Source organism: Anser brachyrhynchus (genome assembly GCF_964034855.1).
Source record: "Anser brachyrhynchus genome assembly, chromosome: 2".
Taxonomy (NCBI): domain Eukaryota; kingdom Metazoa; phylum Chordata; class Aves; order Anseriformes; family Anatidae; genus Anser; species Anser brachyrhynchus.
In genome coordinates, this window is record NC_137695.1 from 32081810 (window position 1) to 32099757 (window position 17948).

The following is a 17948-nucleotide window of genomic DNA, read 5'->3' on the forward strand; positions in this document are numbered from 1 at the left end:
ATCCCTCCAAGGTTTTTTAGCTGTCATGTCAGCCAGCAAATGTGGAAGAACAGGGAAGAATGAGCTAAACTTTCACCCACCAAACTGGAAGCAGATCATCATGTAGGAGCTTGTATTGCTGCTTGCTGTGTAACACCTGTTTTGCAGAAAAAGAGAAGCCCCCAAGTTCACCATTGTAAAGACTCCACTGTTGGCTCGTACTCCCACCTGTCAGAAAGCCTGTTTGCAGTCGTGCTGAAGACAGTTCTTAATCTGGGCAGAGAGAAAACTAGAAACCCCTTACAAAATACTTCAAACCAAAGATTTCTTCTTCTATGCACACATTTAGTTTTTGGGTATGTACATTGTTTCCTCCAAATTACTCGATACTTTATTTAAATGGCACAGATATAAACCAGTTGCCTGGCTGTCACCTGAAAGGGTAGAAATCGTAATGAATTGCTTTAAGATTATCATTTGTTCCAGTGAAACCTGAGTGTTGTGGTTGCAATGATATGTTTAACTGCGTTAGGGAAAGCACCGGGCACCCAGACTGATAATGAAGGGAAGGAGAGGTACGCTTCACTGCAGTGATTACAGTCAGCAGAAACTTGACAACATTTTCTGGTATCATATACCTCTATTTGTTATAGCTATTTAAACTGTATTAGCTAATTTGTTTACCTAATTAATCAAAAAGCTTATAATGAATAAGAAATTTGCTTCTTGCATAGTGAAAGTGAAAAGAAAGGGAGAGGAACAGTGAAAATTTGTATTTACAGACCACTATTTTCCTGCTACAAATTCTTAGTTAGAAAATGAGCTGGGAGATGTTTAGCCATTTCCTAACCATCTCTAAAGGTAAAATCTCTGCACCTTGAAAAAAACAGCAGAAAGATGAGCTATTTACAGGAGACTGTGGTAGTTCCGGTCAGTAATAGTAAGCACTGTAGAAATAAAGCCCTCTTCAATGTCTATGCATTTTCTAAGTCTAAACAACACAAAGGCAAATCTCCATGAAATCCATCTTTGTATTTTAAATGGCTCCCTTCAAATTCTTCACGTGATCTACCCTGAGTGAATTCTCAGAAGAAAATAGTGTGTTAGCTCCTAGCACAGTTACAAATTTCACTGTTTATAAGCATTCCTCGGTAGTCATTATGGCTAGCATTCTGTCTGTTTTGTTAGCTATCCCAAGCAATTGCACTGCAATTGTCTAGAAGGGACAGGTAATGCTGCAATGTTTGCAGCAGACTTCGCTCTAGGTAACTGGGTATTCATCCTATCAATGTACACACATATGTAGCTGTCTCTTTTTCTGTTTCTTCAGCCTTACTCATTTAACACAAATGTCACAGCTCCTCCTATCAAACAGCAACAAAACAACAAACAAACAAAAACAGTCAGATGCACGTGCTGTCCTTGCTCTACGTACCATACAAAATACAGTTGAAAATAAATTTTGCCCACAAATCATGATTTTTTTTTCAACACAGGAAAAAATTATACCTCTTTCAAAAGAAAAGAGAGAAAAAATTGTGTTTGAAAGTGGCACTTTACTCATATTTAAATAGTATTTTAAAATTAGTGTTACACATATAGGTAACACATGGTATGATATCTTGTCCACAGGAAATCTCAACTTTGTTTCTTAATTATAAAAATGTAAATGCAAACTACATTCTAGATTTTAGAGAATATGAGACATAATATATATGCTCACATATCCTGGTGGTTTGGGTGTGTTTTTTTTGTTTGTTTTTTTGGCTACTTCCTACTACTGAAAAGAGAAATGTGGATTCTGTTTGGTAAGCAGCTTGCTGGTCAGACTGATGTATTCAGCTATGATCCTAAGAGACTTTATTTCATCATAGGTTACAGCTTTCCCCAACATTGTGTCACGATTTTCTCTAGCTATTTTTCTTTGACTTCTTTCTTTTTTATAGTATGGAATGGAGTACACTTTCATGGAGTTTGTAGGAGTATCACGTACGTTTTCTTGGTATTAGCCAGCAGTACTAGAACACTTTTGAATTGAGATGCTCGAAGAAAGCAGCTGTGGAGTAAAATGGGTGTTTCCCTGTTCTCAGATATTTCAGTAGGCTGAACCAAACTTTACAATCATATATGCCTGTTACCTCAGTGGGATTGCTCTCGTATATGGAAGTGATCAGATATTCTTAACAGGGAACCTCCCTTGGAAAGGGAACTGGTGGTCTGATCAGCATAACACACACTGTCTTTAAATGCAAGTGTGACCTCATTTGAAGCCCTTTATGGAACTTACGCCATCGGTGGCATTTTTAGAAGTTGTATTTCCTTGGTTGTTTCTCTTAATTTATATACATACAACTGCTAACAGTCTTTGGTTATTCAATTTTAAAAGATTAAAAAAAATATATAAATCTTGGTAGACATGGGGGAAGTCGCAGAGGAAAATGATTCATTTAGTTGCTCTGTGTGGGCGTGTGAGCCTATGGATTTAAAAAGCCACAAAAGCACAGAAAGATATAGTGGGAGGAGAAATTGCACTGAAGATTTTGTCAGCTTCTGAAGCAATGGGTTTAGTTTCAGATCTATATTTCTCTATTCGGCTGTATCAGTGAGAACTCAGTATTAGAACGCAAACACAATTTTTCAGTCGTGGTTGGATTTCCGTCATTTTATCTGATTAACAAATATAGTAACGTCTTGTCTATCAAGTGGTTGAACATCTCTGTGGTATAAATGTCAAGAAATGGCAGAATTTTCAGTTTTTACTTCAAAGCTGATATGCCTTAGCATTCACTCTGCCAGAAACGGTAAATTAGATGTTTTAGTTAGACAAATGAATGGATCAAGAGAGTAAGCCGTAAAACATTACTAGGCTGCTTTGGTCTGAAATACATCCAGGCAAGTGCACACTGTGCAATGGCAGTGATTTTTTAAAAGGGAAGAGTGTAGAGGGGGGTATCAGCCACCTTTTTAGAGACAACCTTTCCTTTCTCAAAGAAAAGGTTCTTCAAAGACAGACATTTAAATCATCAGCACACAGCTGGAGAATGAGAGGCATGAACTGCCAGTCTAATAGCATCTTCTGACCTGGATAAGAAATAAAGGATATTGGACTGTTATTCAGGGGATTCATCCTGACTCATAGAGTAGCAGTTAATAGTTAAACTAATTAACTTGCTTTCTTATTGGTGGAAAGGTGTCAGGAAGGGCAAGGCTATTAACCTGGCACTGCAGGCATCTGAGTAGTATCCTCGTGCTTTTTTCCTATAATTGGGCTCAGCTGGACACCAAGAAAAATATCAGCTGGCATATAAAAGCCTAAGCTGACAGTTCTACTATATTTAGTGAGAAGGGTAATGCCTAGCTCATGAGGCTGTAGCCTGCCAGGAGAGGATAGATGCTCAAGAAAACTCTGCCTTTATCAGTGACAGCAGATTTCAGTATTCTCAATGGGCTTATGAGGAAGCTGGTTCTTTACTAAGCCACAGGTGAGTTTTTTTTTTTTCTAAACAGAGTCTAGAGAATGCTAAATTGAAATGCTAACACCAAAACAAATATGTTTTGCTGAAATGTAGCAGAACTCAATGTCAGTGTGGTGGTGCTGGCTATAAATCTGCCTTAAAAGACTAATTTCTTCAGCTCACTATACATCTACTGAAATATACATCTTAAACAAACAACAACCAGAAGGAAATTTTATAAACAAATGCTTCTCTTTCTTTCTAAGTCTGGCTATACTGTGAGTAATAGGAGTTATTCCTGATCCCTGGCTCTGTCGAGAAATGAGCAAGGAGTTCCCTCAATGTTGAAGGAGGGCTCTGCCTTACAAAACAAGGCCTGCATTTCTCCCTTATGAAGCGCATCAAGTCCCCAGCAGAGGGAGCTTGCCTGTGTGTTCGGAAAGGTGAACCAGGCATCTGTGCTAGGAAGGTTAGGCTGCAAGAAACTTCCCTCAAGGATCAGCTGAGGGTAGTTTCTCTCTGTTAGGCACAAATAGCCTCTTAACACCAGCAACTATAGTGGTGCAAGCTAACTTTGACAATTATAAAGTAGTGAATGGCCTTGCTCCTGGCTCTTATACTCTGAGATATCCTAAAGCAAAAAATAACTATTTTTAGCTATCAGTAAATACTTTTAATTTTAGAGGTAGCTTGAGGGCTTCAGATGTGGATTTGGAGATCAGCTGAAGAAGGCTCTCTCCACATACTTGCCTTTTGTTTTGATTTTTTCTTCCTTGTGTATGTGAAGCTGCTGATTGCATGTAGTCTGACAAAATAGAAATATTGCCCTCTCTTTTTGCTCAGCAGGGTTGACTTCTGAGAAAAATAGTCTTTTAATACCTATTCAATACAAACATGTAGGCGAATGTTCTGTGCCTGCTGATGGAGGTGGTAGATGTTTCCATGAAAAGCTCACCAGACAAAACATGATTCCTTCTTTGCTTAAGAGGCAACTACATTAGAGGTTGAACTGAGGAATGGGCTGGAGTGCAAGAAGTTAGAGAACTTGCTCTTGCTAAAAGCTAAAGGAGCCTTGTAGGCTTATTTGTAGGGTTATAGTTCTGTGTATCTCCCTGTACAGTGGATGAAGAAAATGAATCCAAAAAACAGTGGCCAGAGGAGTTACAAAAGGAAATTGCAGGCCTATTCCAGTGCCCCATGTCAAAGATTCTATAACAGAGATTTAGGAGCTCAAAATTATTAGTGGGTCAGGCTCTCTAAATTTTCAGTGTCTGCAATTAAGGAAAACATAAGGTCATGTTTTCAATTTACAATTTGTTCCTTGCTGTTTGGCATTGCTGATGATACTTAAGTAATGGTTCTTAGAATAATTTACTCATCATGTTCAGATTTGGCTCGAGACTTCTTCTATATTTGTATACATTTAGAGTCGCCCATGTCTAGAGTTTGTTAATTAGAGCTTTTGAATCTGTCCTCATCAGCATTGCAAAGATACTTTTATTTAAAATAACAGTAGGAACATAATAAACAAAGAGGAAAATAATCAAACACAACTGTCTTTAAACCAATCCACATCATGTTATATTGGATACCCCATCAAAATAAAAAAACACTTAGAAAAGAGTGATTGTTTTATGGCAGTGCAAACCAAATGCGTTCAACTCCTTACTGGAAAGATTAATCAAATTGTATCATGTTGCTGCCTTAACCCCATTAGGATTTAAAGAACATTAATTTATTCACAGCCTTCTTTCATCTAACACAAAACAAAACCCTGTATCGAAGTGTTATTCAGAGTCTCTTTAATATTGTAGATCCCAAGTCCATGTTTCTCACTCACGCTGAAAATAGCTTTTTTTTTTTTAATTTTCTAGAAATATATCTTAAAACTTTTTTCTACTTGTCATATAAATAATACTGCATTAACAATCTCAGTTTTTGTCTTCACTAAGATGGATACATTTTTAGTTTATCTGCATGTTAAGGTTTTGGAAAATAATACTTAATTCTGTTCAGTCATATTTCTAGTGATGCCTCTCTTGTGGTTCCCCCTTTTCCCAGGAGCCTCATATTTTAGCTTTTCCATATTGTTATCAACACAGAATCTTTCTCAGTCCCTAGAAGGCTTGGTTTTAAGCCACTTGTTTCCAGTGTGTTTCAAATCTTTGCCCACAGTATCATTCCATGCCATACAGAGCAGCTATTCACCAGATGCCAGATGCATAAAGTGCTCTTCAGTTGGCTTCTTTCCTCAGGATTACTAATATCTATGCCAAACTAATTTCTAATTTTTGGACTCCATAGCTGCTGATTGTGCTGTTTCCTCAGGGCAGTTGTTACTGGAAACAATCCCAGATGTCAGTGAGTACTGTCACAAAATTTTGAAAAAGACTCGATGTATCCTTTCTCATCTATCTTTCCTGGAATTTTTAAGGGTGAACAACCAAACCTCAGTGCAAATAGGTAACAGTGTAGGGCCTAGAAATTGATTCAGAGCTGAAGTGTCACTTTCAGAGTCTACTACAGCTATGTTTCAACAATTGGCTTTACATCCTAAATAATATTCATTTAGTATTGTTTTTCCAGACTTTAAATGTATATGACTATGTAGGCATATTCTCTGAGGATTGATTTTGCTTGCCCACTTTATTAGGCTTCTTGGCATGCTTTCTCAGGAGATGAAAACAGACCTAAAACTGCATCACTGTTGTAAGGTTGCTCTGTAGCTGAGGTGTCCACAGCTGACAGAGTGAGGGCTATAGTACATTTTGGGAGTTATAAGAGTGCAATGTGTAGATAGGCCTGCTTAGTGTAAAATGTTACATGATATCTCATAAAGAGGAGCTGTATCATGCAGGAAGAGATACCAGTAGCATTAGCCTACATTGGTATGTGCATACTACAATACTGCATTTAATTACATGACCTCATGCTGTCTTACTCCATAGCACTCTGTTTTCACTCTTAGCTCTTAATAATTACAGCAGGACTTAAGGTTTCTCAGACTACTGTATGTCCCAGAATTGAGTTTCTTGCTTAGAGTAAGCTAAACTTTGTCATCTATCATTACTACATGCAAAAACAAAATTATCTTTGGTAAATTAGAAAAAAATATGTTCAAGCAGCATGGTAATGCTACCTATGTATTTTCTAGGATTCTTCTCTAGGCTGATCAAAAGCCTCTTTTACTAACTACCTCATATCCTACAGCAGATGTTTTGCTGATCCTTTTCTCAGAGAAAACAGAACATAAAAGCAACTCCTCCCCAGGAGCACAATCTGATCCCTTTAAAAGCTTACTATAAGCTTTCCTTCTGAAGGATTTCATGGGAAGCCACCTGAGAGGAGAGTGTACCTCTGCACAGGGAGCTTTCTCTGGAGGAGTGCTGGTCACAGCGTGGTGCTGGGGAGTCTGCTGTCTCTCTTGCTGCTTCAGTCAGGAACCACATGGAAGCATGAGGTAAAGGCCAGAATGTCATATTTGACAACGTTCAAATAGCAAAAAGAGCACACGAAAGCCCCATAGGGGATTTACATGTACACCTGCGTTGGGTAAATCATTGAATAATTGCTAATATGAGGATCAAAGTACAGGTTGCTGAATACAAACATTGTTCATTTTCACTTCTGCATTTTAAGTCGTATTACAGGAGATATTCTTCCCATATTAAATATATTTTAGGTTATCTTAGATATTCTTTTTGTATCTTTCAAAAACTCTCTCTGGTGACTACACTGTACCTTAGCATAGTGTTGGGTTCTCTAATATATGATCAGCCCTTCCTGTTTCTAACTCTTAGAATTAAATGAAGTTTCTTTAGACTATATGCTGGTTATTCTGTTTTAAGGCCTGGCTTCCTAGATGCTAATGGAAAGGCTACAGCTGTTGAATCTTCTTGCTGCAAGGCCTGTAAGATTGCTTCCAACCTTTCTGGATATGGATGGGGAGGAGGGGGAGGAAGAGAACTCAGCCTCCTCTTTGCATTGTTTCTTATCAAAAGACAGAAGACTTGGGAGGTGGTTAAAGAAATGTTTGTTTTGCACTTGCGTTGTCATGACAAGCTAATGATCAAGACATTGCATTTGTTGGTGAAATTCCTGAGAATTTGAGATCAATCTCTGTTTAGAAAACTATAGGTCTAAATGTATGTGGTTTTATTTATATTTTTTCCCAAAGGCAAATGAGTGTATTATCAGTCTTCCTGGGTAGAGGTGCTGTCTGCATTCAGAAATTTAGAAGGGTCTCCTGCGAGGGGGAAAAAGATTAATGTTTTAGATTCTCAAAACTAAAATATCATTAAATACAGATAGGCCTTAGCCATCCACTTTTGTTTTGCATACCAGCTTCTTTTGGGGCAGTGTCTGCAGTGTCACTAGACTTCCAGGGCTTTTCACACCTGGATTTCAATGTGCACAGGTGCTGAGGGTGTTTGAATAGCAGGTTTGGATCTCAGTCTTTCTTCTTTTTGGAAACCACTATTTAGAAAAATGGGAGAAGGCCTTTTCTGTGAACCAATTAACACTTAAACTAGGATAGAAATCTTTTCAAAGTTAGGAGAAGACTGCCTGTAATTTAGAAGTGTATCACTCATTTTGTCTCTAAACATCAGTTTTTTTTAAAGTTGTTTAAAAACAGGAGACTGTCTAATGTCACTATTTTGCACACCAGCCATAGCAATTTGTTGATTTTCTTGTGAAATCAGCTGACTGGTATATCTTAATTATTGTTATCATTGCTCTTATAGTAAAGCAAAAAGGGAAGTAAACCTGAACTGAGCAGACCTGTCAGTGTATTTCTGTGTGTATGCTGTGTGAAAAAAGACAAGGAAATTCTGAGAATAAAGAAGTCCGACAAAGTCCAGGAAACCTCACTATTCTTCCTCTTTTTTTTTCTTTGCTTGATTTCCCTTGTTTCAGTGCAAATAATAAAATGAGCAAATGTATCAAGTTGAGTGAAGGAATGACTATTTATAGTCACACCCCTGTTTTTTTCCACTCTCCAGTTCTCTTAACTGCTTTACTTTGTAATGAAGTCTTAAAACAATTAGCAGCATTTGGCATCAATTTGGCATTACAATCACTATAGATGAAATACAGAAGTTTTATGATAGATGCTGAAATGGGACAAGCAAAATTTTCATTTTGGAGAGGAGGTAATTCCCCAGCATCTGCTTCTTTTGCTTTAACACTCGAGAGACTCCCATGGCATTATCCTTACACCCTCCCATTGGCCTTAAGACTACTGTTTCACGCCTTCGTTCAATATTTTCCCAACTGTTCAATGCAAAAAAAAATCTTTCTGCTTCTGTCTGGAATAACCTTTAAGTCCAGTACTTCCCCGGATATTAGACTTTATGCCTGTTGCTACAATGTCAGTGAAAGGAGAAACAACTGGTGTCCCGTTTGGAGATGGGAAGTGGTTGAATTTGGTCTCACCACCCAGTCAACTCAAAAGGTCTGCATAGGTTTCTTTTGTGAACTGTGAGGCTCCAGAAGTTTTCCCCAAAATAGGAAGCCCTATGACTCAGATGTGTTTTTGCAAATGTCAGTTCATCAAGTTGCATAGCTGTAAAAACCATACACATGGGTTTCACTTTCCCACAGAATTATTTGCACACAAAAAACCCTACACAACTACATCATGACACAAATGCTGAATTGCTCAGGTCTGTTGATAGCTCTAGTATTTTTTTTATTGCACAAGGCAAAGGAAACAGATCATGCAAAAAAAAGTAAATACAGCAAATTCAGAAGGTGCACTGGAATATGAAATATGCCTCATTTCTAATAACCTGAAGTACTATGGATAGGCAGGAAATTTTGTTACTGACACTTGAAATAGTCATACTGAAACTGATCTTTTATAATAGGAAAGGACATGGGACTCATTTAAGTAAACTTAAGTGAACTTTTTCATGAAAAAATCAGATTCAAAAGATATTGTGAAATTATTTTAATACATGTAATATTTCAAAAGAAAAAAAGGGGGCAGGGGTAAAGGGATAATTTAACTGTTGATATTAATGCAAATATTGATCCTTATGAGTCTACAAGGTTATAGCACACGTTTATACACAGAAAATTTCTCCTTTAAACTAAAGGCTTGCTGCTTTTTCATGGGGGATTTGATAGTACACCCAGAAGTTGCTTTGGCCTTAAAAAAGGCAAACAGACCTACTGACAGTTTGACTTGAGCTGTCTTTCCCCTCCCCCTTGAAAGCATTATTACTTTTACTGGGATTTTTCTGGCAGATAGGAAAAAATCAAGGAACTGGGGTTTTATTTTATTTTTTAATTATTTATTATTTGAAAATCATTGATAACTTAGTTTAATTCAAATATTTTTGAAACTGCATCTGATTATTTAGGGTTTATAGAGTATAGTATGTATGGTCCTCCTATGCTGTAGATTCTTGAGAAAGGAAAATTTCATTCATGCTTTGTAAATATATTTTTAGTGCCTAGAAAGTTCTCCTGGACAAATACTTGTGTTACACAATTTGCTGACACTTCTGAAATGCACTCAGAGTATTTTATAGCTTTGTCTACTTTGGGGTATTTATACATTGTGGTTTATATGATGAGTTACACCTCACATGTCCAGGACCACATACAGTTGTTAGTTTTAGCACTGCTATATAAAGCATTAAGCTTATTACACCCAAAAGAATTAAATTATGCTGAGGCAGTTTGTGTTTTGTGATTAGATGTTACAAAGGAAGACAATTGTAGGAGCTAAAAGTGGGAAGTGAACATCGTTAACAGTAATACATCATAATTAAAGGAAAACATTTGCTTAATTATTTTCATTAAATATTTTCCCTTTTGTATGGTCCTTTTGCTTTTCTCATGCAATGTTGTTTGACTTCCAGATGGTTCAAAGCATCCAAGTTGATTGATTTTTCAGTCTTATTTCAGTGTTTATACTCATGTTCCTGTGTTCACAATATGTATAAGAAATTCTGGATTTTTCAATTTCTTCCAAAAGTTTAAATTATAGGCATCTTAATTTAAATTTAATTAAAAGCAGGTTTCATTCATGACTGTTTATATTTCACTAGCATTATTTTTATTTGAAGCAAATGGAAAACCTAATTGTCTTCTAAATGCTGAAGTGAGAAGACTACTGAAGCAGTGAGGGAACACATGGGACAAATCAATAAATTCCTGCAGAAACAGGTTAATCAAAATCAGCACCTTGCCTTCAGATACAGAGGCAGTTGAGGTACCATGGGCAGACTTCACAGTATGGATATCTGCAGCTTACTGAAGACTAGCAATATAAAACTTGATGAGCATTTTTATCTCAGCATAATTTAGCATATTTATTCCTCCAAAGGTTTTAATACCTCTTAAGAGGAATGATCCTATCAACATAAAGGGGTCATAAAGATTGCTGCATGATCAGATTAACCTCTCTTCTACTCCATTGCTTCCAAGCCTTAGGTCAGTTCTGTTTGATTTTGGAAATAGTTTGTTTCCTGGCTACTCTTTCCTTTTTATTGTCATGATACAATATATGTTTACTTGTTACTATGATTTTGTATTATTAGCTATTGGCCTATTCCTACTGCATAGCCTTGTTCCATGAGGATTATGTGTCAGTGCTATATTCAATCTTTGTTTTTGTAATTTTTACAACTACCTAGTTGTTTAGTACACATAACACAAGTTTATGCTGATATTAATAATAATCTTTCTTCACAAAATGAGGCCAACAACCACCTGTTAACAATAACGCTGATTGCATTATTTATGCTAAAAATCTGAGCCTCCTGAACTACACCTGAAGCCCAGGGATGTATGGATTAATGAATCCCAGCTCACTCCTACAGAGCTTTGGAAATGTTTGCCAAAGTGGCTGATGGGAAGGATTTGGATTTCCTGCTGCCATCTGAAGTTCCTTATGACAGCCCCTAAAATTCCATGCCTTCTCACTGCCTCTGGCCCTCCAAAGCCTTTAAACACTGGTTATTGGAGGCCCTATGGGGAGAACTGACAGAGGAGATTGACTTTGTTTCACTCAGAGGTGAAAATATGGAATAAAAGCTAATGGGCATGACAGCATTTTGCCTAGTAAGGGTGTGTACAGTATGTTTATTCTTTAGGAACTATTTATTAGTTACTTAAATTAGTAGTATTATCCATATGCTTGCTTGCAGCAAAACCACATAAAAGTAATAATTCCTTAAAAGCAACATTTCCATGGGAACTCTTCTCATGCTTTGCATTGTAACCCACCTAGTAACAACAGCTCTTCAGCAGCAATTTGGCACCTGGACTTCAATATGTTGCTACTGGGGTTTGCTCTTTTGGTTGTTATCTGTATTGTGTGTTAATTGTTTTATTTGTATTTGTAATGTGGTATTCTAGGAAACTAAGTTTATTCTGTATTTGCTAGATTTCAAGCTGAATGTTCAATTTAATTCTGACTCTTCAAGATGGCTTATAATTCAAATCTATTAATTATTTTACAGAATACAAACTGCTTATTTACTCCTGTTTCATAGCTTCACATGGAATAGGTAATACATGGAAAGTGTCTGAGTGTGTGTGTGAAATTTGAGCCTGTATTTTGTTGAATTCATTATGCAAGGTAATGTATAAACCCATAACAAAAGGCAAATCTGCATTCATTTTGAACAGAGATGGATATATGTAGTTCATTTATGATGCAGATGAGCTTCATTTATTTCAGCAAATCCAATGAGCATTAATCCTGACCTTATTATGACATTAAAAAAAAAAAAAAGGCATTGTAGTGCTTCTTAAAGTGTTTGCTTCAGAGGCTGGAAATATTAACCCAAGCCTAAATGAAGGATTTCTCTTCTGGAAAAGAAATTTGGACATAGTATTGACTTTTGTGGCAAGTCTGAATTATTGCTGTTTCTGCTCAACCCAAATAAATCACTTTTCTGATTTCCCCCCCCCCGACCCTATATGCAACTTAGGTACTTATTTTTCTCTAGAAATATAAACACTTGAGTCTGAATTATAAGAACAGCTTTCAACTTGCATACTACACCTGTAATTTTCCACTACACTTCCAATTCACTGTTACTGTTGTCTTCCAATTTCAGCCTCTGTTTACTAATACAGTAAGAGTCACACTAAGTGAAACTGCATGTAAGCATTGTCTTAAGAACTATCCTAAAATAGAAGTGTATTTTGTAATCATGTCTAATAGTACTTTCCATATGTTAACTTATACCTTAGATACCTTGAAGAATACAGTTTAATTTCAGTAAGAAAGCAATTAAAGATATTTCTACTCAACTTTTTTGCTTCTTTTGCTCTTTTTCTTTGTTTTCACTGTGCCTTCAAAACATCCCCATTTGTGTGGGGTTACATGAATGTGTTTTTGTGCGGTGTGCAGCTGCAGAAGAAACAAAACACATTCTGATGATGGGTGATGTAGGTACTTTCAATGACTAATGGGTTTAGCTTTGTATTGTTGTTTGCCTGCTCAAAAGCTAAGAATTAGATAAAAGAAAGCAGTAAAGGAAGAGTTTTTTAAAAAGAAAAAAGGCAAAACAATGGTACAACCTGTACATACCTCTTCAAAGCTCCAGAGAAAAATGCTTGTATGTTGGCTGTATTGGTATAAGAATGCTTGGGAGGAATACAATGTACAAAAGTCAGTAATCCTGGGATCAAAGGAAACAGAAAATCTCAAGAATCTGTCAAATAGGAGGAAGTTTGAAAAGAAAGGAGAAGCCATCAAAAGTGTGCCACTTTTATCTGCTTAAAACAAGGTGATTGTTTTCTTTTCAGTGGTGGGATTTGCCTACAAAGTTGAATTTTCAAAAATGCAGGTTGAACCCTTGTGTATAGAATTGTTTTAAACTTCTCCTAAATGCTTTTTGCCTTGCATGAAGTAATATATATTTCTCTTCTTTTTTAAAGCCCTCTGTCAGGGCAAACTTGTCATGACAAGTTCCCACAAGGAAAGTCCTGTAGGGTCCAAATATCACTTGAAATTCCTGAGTGAGCCATGATTGCTGTTTGAGACTGTTACCCAATTGCTGGTCTGAGTGACTGGCTTGCAGAATACTGACTTTAAAGACATAAAAGCCTGAGCATCTGTACATCTTGTAGTACAGGTGGCTGCTCATCAAAGCATTGAGCACCACTGTGGCTTTTTTCTGAATCCTATCACCAAGAACATAGAATAGTATGATGCAATTGCAGAAGTATGTGTAATAGGTTAGCTTCTGCTAACCTGATATTCAGCAATATCTCTTCCTTGATTGCATTTAAACTACAGCGATGGAGTAGTCTGCAATTAATCCTGCAGTTCAGCTAACCTGATGCACAGGGCACGCTGACTTTCCTACTGATGTTTTGATTCTCCAGTGGAAGCTACGTATAGGAAATGAAGGAAAAGGAAGAGAGAAAATGATGTACAACTGCAGCTCATCTTGTCCCATCCCATCATAGGAAGAAGACAGCATGTGTACCCACACTCAGATGCTAACAGCACCCCTAGTTTGGGTGAACAATTAATTTCAACAGAAGCCCTTGCAATGCAGCATGCTGCTCAGAGTCAATGAGGAAAGTCACTTAAACAGGACTGACTTAGGGCAACAAGATAGACTGGAAATTAGGCAAGATGCATGGAAATCATGGTTTTCTAGAAATTAATGTGCTTTTTATCCCCATATCTCCTTTGCAATGGTTGGAGTTCAAAGAAGACAGGAACAGTGCCATCAGCTTGCTGTCCTGATTATTTTCTTAAACAACAAGCTTGAAAAGGAATGATTTGTTTCCATCTGTGTGCCTCTGTACATCTGCTAAGCTAAATGGATTGAAGGGATTGGGAAATACGAGACTAAACAGTGATTTCTATGCTTTTTATAGATGGAAATGACCTAGCTACTCAAAAACAATGTTTTATTTCATAAAGACAAAAATGAATTAGAATAAGGAGTACTGTTCAAACCTTATTCTATAAGTTACATCATTTTTATCAAGTGTTTCTGAAAATACGGAGTACCTCTGTTTGGATGCATGCAAATATGCTGTTATTGTGGAAGAGAGTCAACTGAATGAGCACAATATATCAAATATTACCAATATTGGCAGTTCTTTTAGCATATGAATGTCAAGAAAAAGCCTACTGTTTGTAAATTAACAGCAAGAAGTACATTATATTCTTTCCTTCCCTACCTCCTGAAGCATTGCAGCATATACCATAAGTGCTTGTTCATTGTAGAAAATTCTATTCTAAGTCTGAGTACAGTTTTATGTTTGAAATTATCTTTTCTTCTGACTGAATGTTAGGCATATATAAATTTTTGTAGGGTAGTTTGATGCATGTATATCACTGAGTTTGCACTGCTTATGGAAAGCAGTTGTAATAAACTTGGAGAGGATTACAGTAGGTTGGTCCAGCCACCACAAGCCTAAGAAATTGACAGTATCACCAAGCTTAATGTAATTAGTCATGTCTATGTGAAATTGTTACTGTAGCAAATATTCAGCTGCTTAGAGCTAGATGCTGAAGAGCTTAGATGCTGAAGGAACAAACTCAGCAACATCAGAGCATCGATATCCATAGCAAGAACAGAATAATGATGAAATTCTTCTGCTTAATGGCATTTTAATCTAATAAAAGCAGTTGTTCCAGTGGTCCATAGCTATGATATTAAGGTCTTACCGAGGACTGTAACATTTTAGGACAAAAGTTGTACTGGAATTTTTATTTATTCTGTCCTGCCTGTAATAGAAAAGGTTGAGATGAAGGGTAGAAAACACCAAGCTCTGTTTATTCTATTGATGTAACTACAAAAGGAAGGAAAGCAAGGGGAAAACACGCAGAAGGTAACTACCAGGTTATGCCTTAATGAAGATAACTACCTCATTGTGTCCACTATAAATGTTGTCATGACGTTAGTTCAAGCTTTGGTTTTAAACAATGGAGACCATGAAATACATACTTGCTACATATTGAGAATGTTATGGGAATGACCAGAATATTTTATACAAGAGTAGCAATACATCTTGAACAAACATTACCTAGCCATAACATTCTGGAACATGGACTGCTGAAACAATTGTGGCTGGGGAGAGGTTCCTACAGGAAGACGAATATCCCATAGTCAGTTTGTTTTCAGGTCTCCATTTTTAGAAAGGCTTTCTTTTTCTTTCTTTTTTTTCTTCAGTTTACTGCAGGAGTGTGTGGTGTAGGGGGAGGCAGAGGTTTCCCTGTGTATGCCTTTCCCTGAAGCCTTCACTGAGAAGGAATCATTGTAAATAATAGAGCCAAGAGACTATTTTTTAAGCAAACAAGCTGAACATTGCTCCTGTGTCTTTCCCTTTCTTTGTCCATTTTTCAGACAATCTAGAACATGACTGTATAAGGATTATGTCTACAGTCCCTAGAAGCTGGCAAGTACCCAGACGCTGCATCTCAGCCATACGTACAAAGTTAAATTTCTAGGATTCATCATATGGCTCTCTGCCACAGTAACTACTGTCATGAACAACTCTGCAAAAGGTTTTCTTAATGGAACAACATATGACCAATAGATCCTACAGTCACTTTCCTCAATGAATTAAGAATCAATAGCTTCCATGATTAAATGAGCTACTACTGTAACTGTGGCTTTTTTTTCAGACTTTTTTTTACCATCGTTTTACTGGGAACAAGTTTCTCCTTAGCCACTTACAATTTTCTCTTCAATAACCATATCTTTTAACTACTGGCTCATTATTCTTTCTGAATTTCCTCGTCTACTCTGCTTATTCTCTTTCCTTTTCTCCAGTTTTATCTACCTGATCAATTCTGTAGCAATGTACTCCTAGGAAGAGTATCATATGAGTGCTATACTATACTTTTAGTAGGAATATTGGGAATATTTACTATAAAACAAAAAAAAAGTAAGAGTTATTGCATTCCATCCAATAAGGTAGCCTTCAGCTGTAACTTCAGAATTGTAAATGGTTTAGGTAGAAACAAGATCACCAATGATTTCTTCCCACTTTGGAAAAAAAAAATAAAATTAAAAAATCCCATTAGTCTTGGGCCATTATGTAGACCACGGGTCACCTTAAGCCAAGCTTGAAGGTCAGCTGAAAAGTTCAGACAGACCAGCTCACAGACATTTGTTGCTACTTAACATGGATGAGTCCACCTCACTCAATTCCTGTGTTCAATGTTCATTTTCTTTTCAAATCCAATTCTATTTCAAAGTATTATCCTGTGTTCCTTGAAGTTCCTTGAACTACTTTTGAAGGGCCATCTTTCAGACTGCCAATTACTATAGAAACATCACCCTTAATTTTATAACCTGAAAGAGTCCAAATCCAAACTTACCAAGTATAGAGTCAGGGAATTCTTACAAGAGAAATCCTGGATCAAAAACTCATGTTTTCTGGAGTCTTGCTGCCTCTAGGATATCTCTTTCAGTAAGCCTCCCTTATGAAAGAAACTGTGAAGTGGCTCCAAATATATGCCCTCAGAAAAAAAGAGATATTTTATACATCTAAAATGAACAACTTTTAATATCTAGCAGATAGACTAGCTAGCAGCTCTATTGACTATTTAGGGGAAATGATAAACTGCTAAAGCTTTGTGGTATCTTGGTGATGGAATGTGTTTTAGCTATAGGGACGTAGCAAGAATAATTGTGTGAAGCACAGGGGAAAGAGTTCTAGTGAACACTATTGTGCTGATATCACTGGAACTGCTAATTGACACTTGTGGTCATAAAAACTGGCACTGTGTAGGTTTTGAAGCTGTTTTTCCTAATGTTTTCTAGAAGATTAAATAATAATGCACTAAAACTATGCACTTATTTTGGAAAGATCTTTTATACAACATATGCCTAAGATAGGTTTTTCCACTTTAGTATTTTATTCATTAGGGACCTTACAAAGTTATTTATACATAATAGAATACAAATTATAATTAAGGAAACTTCCTTTAGAAGAAGCAAAAGTGTAGTTGTTCTTACAAGACAGTTTTCCAATTCAGCATCTTCAATGATATTAGTGCAAATGGAAAAATATTTAAAGAACATTCTGAACCTTCCTGTCTGAGTACATAGTATGTTAACTTTTAAGAGAAAACTTCTGCATAGCTAGGACTTAAAACACTACTTTTCAGATAGTACCTCAGGCTCTATGTTCAAGCTGGTGCTACATAACTGGTACTGAAAATTAACAGGTAAGTCACTACAACCAAAGAGCTAAACACCTCTCTTGCATGCAGGGCACACTAATAAGAAGGTTTTCAGAACATTCGTTACTAGCAAGTGTTAAATAGTATAAGTTACTCTGCAGGCCAGACTGAATTAAGAGAACCGGAGATAATGGGACTATAAAGATGATATGTAGCTAGCAACAGTTGTGGCTTGCTTAGGGATACATGTAAACACAGTCTGGTTGGGACACTTAACAGGATAAATGTGGAAAAAAAAAGAGGGGATAAAGCAAACAATATATCAACTGGCTTGCGGGCAGTTTTCAGTGCATGCATGTTCTTCTGTAGTGCTGAGCAGAAAAAACATG

At 36.7% G+C, this 17948-nt stretch overlaps 1 long non-coding RNA gene across 1 annotated transcript; it reads left to right on the top strand.

Annotated features, from left to right (window-relative positions):
- The first annotated feature begins 3323 nt into the window (after nucleotides 1-3323).
- LOC308189538 lies at nucleotides 3324-15977 on the top strand. The gene is made up of 2 exons (XR_013946428.1): nucleotides 3324-3461; nucleotides 13791-15977. It is a non-coding gene; the product is annotated as an uncharacterized lncRNA (long non-coding RNA).
- Nucleotides 15978-17948: the final 1971 nt, after the last annotated feature.